Source organism: Cryptomeria japonica, chromosome 8 (genome assembly GCF_030272615.1).
Source record: "Cryptomeria japonica chromosome 8, Sugi_1.0, whole genome shotgun sequence".
NCBI lineage: Eukaryota > Viridiplantae > Streptophyta > Pinopsida > Cupressales > Cupressaceae > Cryptomeria > Cryptomeria japonica.
In genome coordinates, this window is record NC_081412.1 from 203,869,520 (window position 1) to 203,884,931 (window position 15,412).

Genomic DNA, 15,412 nt, shown 5'->3' on the forward strand with positions numbered 1-15,412 from the left:
CGATAATAAAAAAAAGATAAAATGATATAGACAAAAAAATTGCATGCAAAACAAAAAATCTTAAATTTACTATTATATTAAAATAGCTCTATATAAATATTTAAAATATTTAAAATAATAGTTTTAATATTTTAAAATGAAAAAATCAATTATAATTTTATATTTAAAAATATTTAACAAATATTATAAATTAAAATATTATATAATATTTACTTATATATATTTTTTAAATTACTGATAATCTCATCTATAATATTATATTTATATTTATAAAATTATACATGAAATATTAAAAAAAAATTTATAGAATTAAATATGTTTTTATATAAGATTGTGGATTTTTTGTTTTGTTTTTAATTTTTTATTAAAGATTTGAAAAAATATTTCTATTTCTCGATAAAGTACATTGTTTTTCATTCAAAAAGCAGTGATATCTAGGACGTTGACCCTTAACATAGTCTATGACTATCAACAATACTTTAACAACAACAAAATAGATGAGAGTTTAGATGAAAGTCAACAAAAAATCAAGAAATGAGAGTTCAGTAGAAAATAACAATAAGGGCATACACTAGATTAAACTATGCAACCAAAAACCCAAAAACTAAGGAGTCAAATTACAAGCCCTTATCATACTAATGACCTTCTCCTGGTCCTAGATAGGAATTTGAAGAGATCCTTGGTCGTCATTAACTATTATGTCGCAAAGTAGGGAGAGTCTCAAAGTTGAGCTGTGCACGACCCTGATGCAAAACTTATTGATACTGACCTGTTGTTTGTCTCTTATGTCCAGCGTATTATTGATAATCCTAATTTTCTCTCCAGTTTTCAGATTTCTTGCTCCAGGTTGGGCCTGTGGGTGTCGGGGTTCTTAGCTCCTGCTTCGTGGAATTAGTTGCATTGTATTTTTAACTTTTATTTGAGTAGCTTTTTTAAAGTTGTCATTGACATAATATTTTATTATTAATTTTTCATTTTTAAGGAGATATGTCATATACATTTTTATTATTATTACAATTTTCATTAAGTAACTATTGTAATGAGTTTTTACTTAATTAATTACTAGTGATTAGATTTTTATTTATTTCAATTATCTTAAAAATTATTTATTAAGAATTTGGTTGTAATCTTTATTTATATCATAGTTATGCCTTTTTAATATAATATAGTGTTTTAATATTGCTAAAATATTTACACTTTAAAAATAAAATTAAAAATAAATAAATGACTAAAATTATTTATATATAAAAAATAAAAATGATTTCCAGTTGCATCACTATATATAGAGAGGTCTTAGATACATCAATCACTTACATTATTAGAACTAGAAAAGATTAAAAAAATAGAAAAGTAAAAGCAAAAAACTTGAAATTTATAAAACAGAATTAAGAAAATTATTTAAATAAATATAATTAAAATTATAAATTTTTTATGTGTATATTAAATTTTAGAAGGAAGTGGACTTTGAAAAAATTACAATTAATTGGAATAATAATAATCAAATAAGTAGAAAATTATATAATTTAATAATATTGTTTTAAATTTTATATATTTTTTTATTTAAAAGAAAAATAATTTAACTAGATAAATTATGTTTATCTCTAGAATTAATTAAATAATTTTTATTTTATTTTAATTATTTTGAAAAAAAAAATTTAAGCTTTAAATATTTTATTCAAATCCAAAGATATAAATAAATGTTTTTTATTTTTAAAAAAATTGTCATCCTCTTTTAAGAAGGATATTAATAATAATTTGACTAAATTGAAAGATATTTCTCAAATTTACCATAGGAACCCTCATTTGTGTTGGATATTGTTGAGAAGTTTACTGGAATGATGTGTTGTCATTGATGTCAATATATTCTTCTGTGTATTCCAATGTTGTAGTCAGATTAGATGAGTTGGTTTGGCCAGCATGTTGTAGTTGAGTTGTTGCGGTTTAATGGGTTTAGAGATACTTATCTCTAGTTGATTCAGGTAAAGTTTGAGTGGTCTGTATGTTGATTTGATCAATTATGAGGTTCGATATTATGGTTGGTTGTTAAATTATTTGTGGTGTTCAGTGTTCTATTTTTTGCTCTGCATTGCTCCAGAATTGCAATATCTTGATTTGCAGATTTGGCAATGTTTGGGACGTTCATATGTGTCCTCAATTCTAATAGTTTGTAATTTGGAGGTCCACAAGTGAATCTTTCAATTTGACAGTCAATTCAACGTGTGATCTTGAGGTTTGGTATATTGATGATGGAGATTCTAGTAAGTGGTGTTTTTGTGGTTGTTGATGTGGTGATTCATGTTGCTTGTGGATATTTCTAGATCGAGTCCTATCCATTTTGATGGTCCCCATTGATTGTTGTGTGCATTATTGATCATTTTCTTGATCCAATGGTTTTCTTCGTGTTATGCAACATTCTTGGTGATTGCAGCATGTTGTAGATGTTCAAGGCACAATTCTTAGAGATGTTTCTTGGTTATGATATTAATTTAGTTCTAGGCTATGTCTCAGCTGACATTGTTTGGGTCCTATAGATGCAAAAATCAAACCTGAGATATTATGGGAGAAGATCCAGATGATTCAACATCAAACAATAGAGTAGCTTCCATGGAAATACAATATGTAAATGAAACCAATTATCCAACACATGCATTTCAATATTTTTCTACCTCCATTGTCCTCCTACTTATCACGATCTTGTGTTTGAATGATAAGTTCTCTCAACAACACGTGTACAAGAAGCTATGAAAGATGGAGATCAAACAATATAACATAGATATGAAAATCAATGAGATGATGAAACAAAAATATCAAAATGAGAAAACAAGAATGCAAGAATGCAAGAAAGAGGATAAAGATGTAAGCAATGGATGCAAAAGATATGAAAATAATAGATTGGCTTCTAGGCTTAAAAATAAGGAGGAGCAAGGTATAAATATATGTTCTCATAGATAAATTAGGCATCGGGGTGAATATGAGATAATGAGAGATTAGTGGTATAGGAGGGATGAGTGGTAAGGAGAGAGGATAGGAGGTAACAATAAGTGGTAAGCAGTTGGAGGGAATATTAAAGGGTTTTTTTATTAAATAAATGGAGAAAATGTATATAAGGTGAATGAATGAAGGTGGATAAATGAATATGATGCAATGCTTATTTAATAAATTTGGTGGATGAATAATATGAATGATAATAATATAACAAAGAATGGAGTAATGCATATATTATGATATATGAAATAATATGAATAATGGATAATAATGAAGTGATGAAACGAATTAAAAGGATCTACATGATGCTTGGAGAAAATTTGAAGTTAAATGAGGATAAATTTGATGAATTTTTTAATGTGTCTATAGGTCTGCATGTATTTTTGTAGCATGTGAGGTTATATTCTTGTTATTTGTGTTGAGGTTGAGTCTGCTTTGAAATATAGGTTGATGATTTGTATAAATATATGTAATATTTATTTGTGAGAAGTATCTGTGTTGTATTTACGAGTGTGTGATTGAGTAAGTGTGAAAGAAAGTGTTTAAATCTTTTGAACGTGTGAAGAGAAGAGTGTGGTAGAGCATATTAGACTGTGCTTAACCAAAACTGTAACCAGGCATGTGGAGATGCTATTTCATTAGTTCATGATCCTCCAGATGTAATTCAAATTTTTTTGTAAGAGAGTGAGTATTCCTCAAGATTGTAGCCCTTCTTTTTTGGTGATTTGATTAGTGAGCTTTAGGTTGTGTGCTTGAATGCATGTGCATTCTGAATTGTAATATTTCCTTTACTCCTAATAGGATATTATCTTATTGTGTGTAGGTTTCCAGTGTGGTTTTTCCCTTAACTGAGTTTTCCATGTCAAAAACCTTGGTTTTATTTGTGATATTGATGTGGTGTTGATTTGTGCTTCCATATCTAGTTATCAGATCTAAATTTAAGTCAGAATTGTGTTGATTTTGTGAGCAAACTGTTTTACCCCCCACTCTTAGTTTGTTGCCTTGTTGCCAACAATTGGTATTAGAGATAGATCCTTTGGAAGAAGCTTGAATTCTTGAGAAGATCCGGGATGACAACCTAAATTCTTTTAAGAAGGATAGTTTGAGGTTTGATGTGACAAATTGCACTCTCTAGAAGAACTGTATGGAATGTCATTTGTGATGTATCGATGAAGACTATTGAAAGATAACTAAGAATGTGTATAATGTTCCTACTAATGGTCCTAGTAGTCTAGATGAGATAAAGGAAGCTAAATTCAATATTAGAGCTAAGGAAGCATTGTTGAGTGCCTTGTCTCATTCTAAGATGATAAAGTGATGGATTTGCATTCTGCTCATGAGATATGGAAGAGGCTAGAGACTTTGTATGAAGGTGATAGCCATGTGAAAGTTGCTAAGTTGCAGAGATTGAAGGGAAAGTATGAAATACTAAAGATGAGCAAAGATGAGAACATTACCTCCTTTATGTAAAAAGTGAATGAGCCTGTTTTGAAAATCAGACGTGCCAGTGGAGTATTGGAAGAATATGAGATTATGGATAAAGTGCTGAGATCCTTGCCTCTTGCTTACAAGCACAAGGTTGTTGCTATTGAATAAATATGGACTATAATCGATGTGACTAGAGACATGTTGATTGGTAAGCTTGCTTCTTTTGAGTTGAGCAAGTTTGGTGAAGTCCCTCCTAAATTTGATTCTGCATTTAAAGCTAATGTATCCAGGAAGCAGAAATATGATTCAAGAAAAAGTTCAACAAGAGTATCCAGATATGAGAAGGAGATGAGAGAGCTTGAAGAAGATGAAAGAGATCTTGAAGAGCTTGAGTCCCTAATTTCTAGAAGATTGCCTAAAGGTGTCGGTAAGTATGAAGGAAAGTTGCCTCTCAAATGTTTTTCATGCAATAAGATAGGACATTTTGCCTCAAGGTGTCTGGAAAGAGTTTCTAAGAAGCCATTTAAGCCTTATAAGCCTAAATATCAGAATAAGTGTTCCTTTGTTGCTAATAAAGGCGTGACAGATGACGGGTCTAATAAGAGAAATTCATGAGATGAGTGGGTGTTCATTGCTATCAAGGAAGATGATCTAGTGACTGTTGAGTCTACTAGTTGCATTATTGAAGAAAAAGCTTTGGTTGCTAAAGTTGAAGAGAAAGATGAATGGGTTATTGACAATGGTTTCTCTCATCATATGACATGTGACAAGAGTAAGTTTGTGAGTATGGCAAAGTATGATGCTGGTGTAGTGAGATTTGGAGATGACAAAGCTGGTATAATTCGTAGTAGAGGTTCTATCTCTCTTGATGGTAAGCATAACACTGATGATGTCTTGTATGTTGAAGGTTGATAAGGATTATGATTTGCAATTCAAGAATGGTAAATGTAAGATCTTGAGTAGCTCCGAAACTGAAATTGCATTAGGTACAAAGACAAAGGTAATATATTTCACTTGCATGTTGGTGGTAAAAGTTGTTTGATTGCTCAAGTTGATGGAAGTTGGTTATGGCATAGAAGGATGTGTCATGTAAATTTTGACTGCATGGTTAAGATAAGTTCCACTCAAGCTATAAGAGATCTGCCTAAGTTTGCAAATCCTTAGGCAATTTCCCATTCCATTGACTTTCGTTTGATTATTTCAATAATAAATTTTTAAATTGATATTAAATATTATAAATTAGTGAGTATTTTTTAATAGATAAAATAAATGGAAGAAAATTTTGTAAACAAAATAAAAATGTTTAAATTTAATATTAAATTTTAAAAATAATTTTTATATTCATATTATTCAAAAATAAGTTTCTAAATTGATATTAAAATATAAGTATGGTCTAATATTTAAAATATTGTAAAATAAGCTCACAAGGGTACGAGAGTTGGCTTGGGCAATAGGTTTGATTTCTAATAGTCTCCAGTTGGACTCTCCCAACTCGGCATTTATATGATGTGTGTACAGGTCATTACCCACACCCCAAGGGACTAGTTTGTTGTAGCTCACCTCATCTGGGTCATGAGAATATCTTTCCGCAGAAAAATAAAAATTGTAAAAGAAAAAAAAATCTTAATTTAATATACATTTCTCTAACAAAAATGATAAAATGATATAGACAAAAAACACACCTCAAGGGAGTAGTCTTGTCATAGCTTGCCTCATATGGGTGTTGCGATGGGTCACGGGGATACCCTTTCACACAAAAAAAAATTTGTAAAAGAAAATAAAATATAATCTTTAATTAATATGTATTTCTCTAACAAAAATGATAAAATGATATAGTGGGGATCACGTGTTAGTGTAACAATGAAATGGTTGCATTGATTATGGTGCAACCAAGGTTCAGATCCCCACTTGGACCAAAGCGGTTTGTTCATATACCGGTTTGATCCCACCTTGGTAGGCAAAATTGATGGCGGCTGATCTTGGAGGATGTACAGGTGATCTTGGTGGATGTGTGGACTAGTTGGTGAACCCTGCTGGGCTAGTGTGCTCATGGACCTCATTCCTTGAAGGCGTGTGCTTCTTGCGGATCTAGTTTCTCATTGGCGTGTGCTTACCGTGGACTTTTGTTGAACCCACACGGGTCTTTCATGCCTTGTGGTGTTGTATCAGACCCACATAGGTCTTTCACCTCTACTGGTTCATGGTCCTTGCTTGCGGTTATGCACTGTTGGTCTCGAAGATATAAGGTTGAGGAAGGCATCATGGAGAGATAAGGGTGTATGAACACCATAACAATTGAGGATGAGGCCCCCAAAAATGTGGTCTCACTGGTTCATAGCTCTAGTCAAAAGTGATTACCAATAAAAAAAAGATGAAATGATATAGACAAAAAAATTGCATGCAAAACCAAAAAATCTTAAATTTACTATTATATTAAAATAACTCTATATAAATATTAAAAATATTAAAAATAATAGTTTTAATATTTTAAAATGAAAAAATCAATTATAATTTTATATTAAAAATATTTAACAAATATTATAAATTAAAATATTATATATAATATTTACTTAGATTTTTTTTTAAATTACTAATAATCTCATCTATAATATTATATTTATATTTATAAATTTATACATGAAATATTAAAAAAAAAATTATAGAATTAAATATGTTTTTATATAAGATTGTGGATTTTTTGTTTTGTTTTTAATTTCTTATTGAAATTTGGAAAAAATATTTCTATTTCTTGATAAAGTACATTGTTTTTAATTCAAAATGCAGTGATATCTAGGACGTTGACCCTTAACATAGTCTATGACTATCAACAATACTTTAACAACCAAAAAATAGATGAGAGTTCAGATGAAAGTCAACAAAAAATCAAGAAATGAGAGTTCAGTAGAAAATAACAACAACAAGGGCATACCCTAGATTAAACTATGCAACCAAAAACCCAGAAACTGAGGAGTCAAATTACAAGCCCTTATCATACTAATGACCTTCTCCTGGTCCTAGATAGGAATTTGAAGAGATCCTTGGCCGTCATTAACTATTCTGTCGCAAAGTAGGGAGAGTCCCAAAGCTCAATTGTGCACGAACCTGATGCAGAACTTACTGATATTGATCTGTTGTTTGTCTCTTATGTCTAGCCTATTATTGATAATCTTAATTTCCTCTCTAGTTTTCAGATTTCTTGCTCTAGGTTGGGCTTGTGGGTGTCAGGGTTCTTAGCTCCTGCTTCGTGGAATCAGTTGCAATGTATTTTTAACTTTTATTTGAGTAGATTTTTTTAAAGTTGTCAATGACATAATATTTTATTATTTATTTTTTATTTTTAAGGAGATATGTCATATACATTTTTATTATTATTACGGTTTTCATTAAGTAATACTATTTTAATGAGTTTTACTTAATTAATTACTAGTAATTAGATTTTTATTTATTTCAATTATCTTAAAAATTATTTATTAAGAATTTGGTTGTAATCTTTATTTATATCATAGTTATGCTTTTTTAATATAATATAGTGTTTTAATATTGCTAAAATATTTACACTTTAAAATTAAATTCAGAATAAATAAATGGCTAAAATTATTTATATAAAAAAAAAAAAAATGATTTCTAGTTGCATCATTATATATAAAGAGGTCTTAGATACATAAAAAATTACATTATTAGAACTAGAAAAAATTAAAAAAATAGAAAAGTAAAAGCAAAAAACTTGAAATTTATAAAACAAAATTAAGAAAATTATTTAAATAAATATAATTAAAATTATGAATTTTTAATATGTATATTAAATTTTAGAAGGAAGTGGACTTTAAAAAATATATAATTATTTGGAATAATAATAATCAAATAAGTAGAAAATTATATAATTTAATAATATTGTTTAAAATTTAATAGAATTTTTTATTTAAAAGAAAAATAATTTAATTAGATAAATTATGTTTATCTCTAGAATTAATTAAATAATTTTTATTTTATTTTAATTATTCTGAAAAAAAATTTTAAGCTTTAAATATTTTATTCAAATCCAAAGATATAAATAAATGTTTTTTTATTTTTAAAAAAATTGTCATCCATTTTTAAGAAGGATATCTAACAATTTATTGCTTAATATTTTAAAGAAAGTTTCAGTTTTTTAGAAAGACGTCTTTATCCATATCATCTTATACTTTCTTGTATTTTTAAAAATATTGATAAAATATTTACAATTTAAAATTTAAAGTAAACAATCACTAAAACAAATTATATATAAAAAGCGGATGAATGTAAATTCAAATCACATGAAGTTTTTATTAATAGGTGTTCTTCAATCCATTAGTGCAATACGCCTCTTGTCAAAATTACAATAGACCATGTCAAAATCTATTAAAACAATTAGTATGACATCTAATATCCAAATTGACAATACACAATGGTCCAAGATTTGCACATCTCTTACCTTGCATGATTACTATTTTAATGGAACTTCATCATGTGTGTGAATAAAATAGGATTTTACATGACTCTTAAATTAGGTAAGAAAACATACCTTTCATGTATAGTTTAATAATTTAATTTTAAATTAATATGAAATTAGATTGATTAATTGAGAATGAAATCAAATTATTGACAAAATAATATATATATATAAAGTGATTAAATTTTATTTTATTTACTTTAATTTTAATGTAATGTCAATCTTGAATATTTTGATGTTGACAAATATTTAAACTCTCTCTCTCTCTCTCTCTCTCTCTCTCTCTCTCTCCTTCATATTCTCTTTTCTCTCTCCATGTATATCCTTCATTACTTTTATCTCCCTAACTCTTTCCCTATCCATCTATGTCTCTCCCTCTATATCCCTATATCTATATATCTCCCTCCCCTCTCTATATATTGAGCTATCTCTCTCCCTCCCTCCATCACTCGCTTCTGATCTTGTTATCTGTAGTGTCCTAAAATTGCGACACTTGCAATTTCGACTGCATTTCAGTCTTCACGATGGCGACGCAACACGGAACCTGAATGGAGACCCCGAAACTTGCTCACGACACCAAAAACTGCATTTTTCAAGCACCCTGGCCTGAACCTCCTTTGCACCCTGCTATCCTGGGAGGTGGGACCAGAGCGCCCAGCGCCCTGGTCCCCCAGGACCATGGCGCCCAGCGCCCTGGTCCCTGGCCCTATTTTGGGCCCGGTCTCCTATGGGACTTCGAGTCTTTTTGTTTGCAAATTGGAAATTATCTTTCCTGGTCGGCCTAAGGTCGGGAAAATCAGTCTATCAGCCCTAATTGACAAGTATATAAACTACATTGTCCTCTCCCATTTGGGAAGATAGATGGATGGGAAAAAGGTGGAAACGATATATTCAAGCATTCAAGCATTCAAGCATTCCTTCAAGCAATTGATCATTCTAAGTCTCCATTCAAGGCTAAGTGTTGCATTCAAGACAAGGATTCAACCATTGAAGAGGAGATCACATACTACAACATACAACAATACAACAAACAACAACATCTATACCTTCGCACATAAGGATACAAACATCCTTACAACAAGGTATTAGTACTTGTTTTACATTACAATCATTTACATTTACAACATTTCTCATTTCTTGGTTAATTCCAAAACCGGGGTTTGACCTAAAGGCAAACCCCTAATCCCTAACCCCCCAATCGTCTTTGCTTTTCTGTGTGTAGGTTGCAGGCACGTGGCTGAAATTGAAAATCTGGAATCCTTGTGCAGAGACGAACAAATCCCCCTTCATTTCGCGAATTTTTCGGAGGACCGTGTGCACGCCGGGCGCCATCGTCCCGTCAACTTTTGCTCAAATTTGCAGGACAGCGCCGTATCGATATTTTACTGCTAAATCCAGGTCTGCAGCTTCATCCTATATCCCTATCTCAGTCTATAAGCGAATCTTTCTCACTTTCTATGCATTCCTAGCCTAATTCTTCTATCAACATTCTTTACAAAAGAGGGTAGCCTTGCTGTCTTAACCCTTGAAACTCAGTTAGAATCCAATCTTGCATTGTGGGGGATTGGATCTTGTGGGTTTCAACCCCTCTTTTGAATGTAAAGTCTCCCCTAAGTGAAAACCATCAACCCTAGTGACCTCCCTTCTCTCTCCTCGGAGTTGGAAGAGGGGAAAGCAACTAGGGTTCGATCGATTTTCCGCTTTACATTATCTATCTATTTATTTCTATAGGTCTCTCTCTCTTTCTTCCTAAATATCTCTATCTCTCTCTATCTTTGTCTCTATCTATGTCTTTATCTCTAGGTATGTGCAATCTTAAAGGGATATAAAAATTGGCAATGTGAAAAAATGCATTTTTCCTAAAGTTGCCCAAAAACATGAAAATCCATTTTGACTTTTTACTTGGGTTGGGGAAAAGTACATGTTGCCATGGTAAAACCCAGGTCTAAATAGATATTTATTTTGTACACTATTTTAAAAAGATAAAAGACATAATATTAATAATATATTATATATATTATAATAAAATATATATTAAAATATATTATATAATATATCATAATATATAATGCATAAATTATAATATATAATATATATAATATATTATAATATGATGTCAATATGTTATATTGATATATACATGTGAATTTTTTTTTTAAAGGCATGACTAGATAACATATATATATATCCATTCCAAATAGATATTTGTTACCTAAGACAACTATAAAATAAAATCAAACCTATGAGCCTCATTTTTACTAGTTTCGACAGCGAAAGAGGTGTGGGAGCAAGGACCATGAATCAGATATCCATTGCTATCTAATACCCATTCAAAAAAAAAAAAACTTTGCCAAAATTAACAAAGGTATGTTGAAATCATACCGTGTAAACATTTTATTTTGTTTTTTGTTTCATTTTTTAGGTATTTAAAAAAAATTAGGTTTTTTCATATAAACTATGGTATGTAGTTGAATTTTTTTTTTCAATTTTCTACTTGAATTAGGTTACCAATGGATGACAGTGAGAACCCTATCCCACCAATTCCTCCTGCACCACCAAACCTTTCCCAACAAGATCCTCCCTCAATTCATGATATTATTAATAATAATTTGACTAAATTGAAAGATATTTCTCAAATTTACCATTGGAACCCTTGTTTGTGTTGGATATTGTTGAGAAGTTTGCTAGAATGATGTGTTGTCATTGATGTCAATATATTCTTCTATGTATTCCAATGTTGCAGTCAAATTATGAGTTGGTTTGGCCAGTGTGTTGTAGTTGAGTTGTTGTGGTTTAATGGGTTTAGAGATACTTATCTCTTGTTGATTCAGGTAAATTTTGAGTGGTCCGCATGTTGATTTGATCGATCATGAGGTCCAATGTTGTGGTTGGTTGTTCAGTTGTTTAGGGTGTTCAGTGTTCTACTTTTTGCTCTACATTACTCTAGAATTGCAATATCTTGGTTTGCACATTTGGCAGAGTGTTTGGGATGTTCATATGTGTCCTCAATTCTGATGGTTCATAATTTGGAGGTCCACGAGTGAATCTTTCAATTTGACAGTCAATTCAGCATGTGATCTTGAGGTTTGGTATATTGATGATGGAGATTCTAGTAAGTGGTGTCGTTGTGGTTGTTGTTGTGGTGATTCATGTTGCTTGTGGATATTTCTAGATCGAGTCCTATCCGTTTTGATGGTCCTCATTGATTGTTGTGTGCATTATTAATCATTTTCTTGATCCAATGGTTTTCTTCGTGTTATGCAACATTCTTGCTAATTGTAACATGTTGTAGATGTTCGAGGTGTAATTCTCAGAGATGTTTCTTGGTTGTGATATTGATTTAGTTCTAGGATATGTCTTAGCTAACATTATTTTGGTCCTATAGATGCAAAAATCAAACCTGAGATATTATGGGAGAAGATCCAGATGATTCAACATCAAACAATAGAGTACCTTCCATGGAAATACAATATGTAAATGAAACCAATTATCTAACACATGCATTTCAATGGAATTCTAACTCCATTGTCCTCCTACTTATCATGATCTTGTGTTTGAATGATAAATTCTCTCAACAAAATGTGCACAAGAAGCTATGAAAGATGGAGATCAAACAATATAACATAGATATGAAAATCAATGAGATGATGAAACAAAAATATCAAAATGAGAAAACAAGAATGCAAGAATGAAAGAAAGAGGATAAAGATGTAAGCAATGGGGGTTAGTGCAGGATCATGGGGGGCCAAAAAGTGGCGATGTGAAAAAATAGCCTTCTTCACTCGCCTAAAAACGTGAAAAATACGTGTTGACTTTTTGCTTGACCTAGGTGTTAGTACACCTTGGCATGGCAATTACCTATGCAAATCGGATATCCAATTTTTATTTGTAATTTTAAATTAAAAAATATATTATATATTACATATTATATAATATATTATTATATGTAATAATATATTATATAATTATATAATATAATAATACATTATATAATTATATAATATAATAATATATTATATAATTATATAATATATTATACAATTATATAATATAATAATATATTGTATTATATATATTATATAATATTATATTATAATATAATATTATATTATAATATAATAATATATTATATAATATGTATTATATAATATATTATTATATTATATATATTATATTATATTATATTATATTATATTATAATTTAATATTATATATTCTATAATATATAATATAATAAAATAATGATATATTATATAATATATTATATATAATATAATATTATATATTATATAATATGTATTATATAATATATTATTATATTATATTATATTATATATTATATAATATATAATTATATTTTATAATATAATACAATATGTATTATATAAAATAATAATATATTATATATATTATATAATACGTATTATATAATATATATTTTTTTATCAGTTATTGGCTGAAGCCTGAATAGCTTTTTGACTAGAGCTATGAACTAGTGGGGACATAGTAGGGGGCCCCATCCCCATTACATATCTTTGAATTATTATTAATATTATGTTTGATTAGATTGACCCCAAGACCTTCCCCATCCTATGGAAGGCCAAGAGTCACAACTTAGAATTCCACTTCAGATGTCCCTAATGGGAATTGAACTTGGGTCTCCACAGTGAGAACCCAGTGTTTTAACCAGTTAAGCTCAACCCCTTGGACTATTATATATATTATATTATATATATTATATGATATATAATATAATATAATATTATATATTATATAATATATAATATAGTATAATATAATATTATATATTATATAATACGTATTATATAATATATTAATATATTACATAATATATTAATATATTACATAATATATTATTATATTATATATGTTATTTTAAAACAATTTAAGTATAAAAATTGGATATCCGATTTTCTGAGACAAATATATTTCGATAGTGACAGCCCGTGAGTCATTTTAAACTCATGGGTTGCACGGTTTTATAAAAATCCGATATCCGGTGCACCCGATATCCAGTGTTTTGGCCAAAGATTGCTAAAAAATAGATTGAAAGGTAAGAATTTTATTGTTTTCAATAATTTTCATTCATTTTTTGTATTTTTTGTTAATGTTTATTTTATTTTTCATTGAAAATATAGTTTTTTTTATGAAAACTAGGTTTTTTTCAATCAAATACCTAATTGTTTAAATTTGTCAACTAAATTTAATTGTTTAGATTTAGCTAGGTTAAAAATGGGGGATAACAATGAAAACATTGATCAACTACAATTGCAACAACCAAACCCTCCTTTGCCAAACCCCCCCTCAACTCGGGATTTGATTGCACAAAATTTGAATGAATTGAGGGGGATTGCAGAAGTATATCATAGGATCCCTCATCTAAACCCAATGTTTGATCCTCTCACGTCGATCATAAAGAGTATGGAAACCATGACTGAGGAGCACAATGCTGCCCTTTTGTGGCGAGATTCTATGAGGGAAAAATATGTAGATGGCTTGTCGTATAAGGATATCAAGGATATCAAGATATCCAAAGCCGCTATCGCCTCATTGTGCGTGAATCCCCGCACTGTTCAACCCATAGATCCCCAAAAAACAAAACTTTCTATTAAATGGTGCACAAATGATGGTATTATGAAAATTTTTTGGTATTGTTGGTGGATGGTTTTCGACAAACCACCCAACAACAATCTTGATGTCCCCTTCTATTTCATAAAAAAATTGTATGCTGAGTTTTTTTACGCAAACATGTTAACTACTTTGACATCTAACCTTTCCAAGGTGTAGGTTTAGGTATTCTCCAAAATAGACCTAGGGCAGTCAGAGTAGTCCAGGGCTCATATGTCCCCCCTCCTCTTGTTGATCCCCCACCTATAATGCAACATCCTGATATCATTTGTGAGGCAGCTTCACGGACCATATCGGCTATTCACTCTTTGAGTAGCCTTTTGGTTTCTTAGGCTATGTTAGTAGCTCATCCTACTCTTGATGGTAGCGTTGCATCCAGTGGCGCTGACACATCATCCTCGGCTCCACACATATGTGTGCCCCATAGTTGTGTCATGTGTGGGCATGTATGCTTGGGTCCAGTTGGACAGCCCGTTGATCCTCCTGCAGATAGTGCAGATTAAGAGGTGCATGAGATGCATGATGCACCATATATTATTACACAGACTCGAGGATACCCTCGGGAGTCCTCACATGCTAGAGGTGAGGAGGCACCATCATCATACATTGATGATGTAGTGGTAAGATTTGTATTTTCATAGTTCAGGTTATATTTTAAATGAATATTTATAATCTAGATAATATTAAGTACTAATTTTTATTTACATGGTCTATTTAACAGTTGATGACTGAGGAGGAGTTGAGACAGATTTAGGAGGGCACCTTGTCAGCCATTTCATTTGGCCTTGATAGCTTGACGGTACATATATTATTGCACCTAATCGTTTGTATTTTATTGTACATACATGCTCATCATTTATATTGGTATTAATTTGATTATGT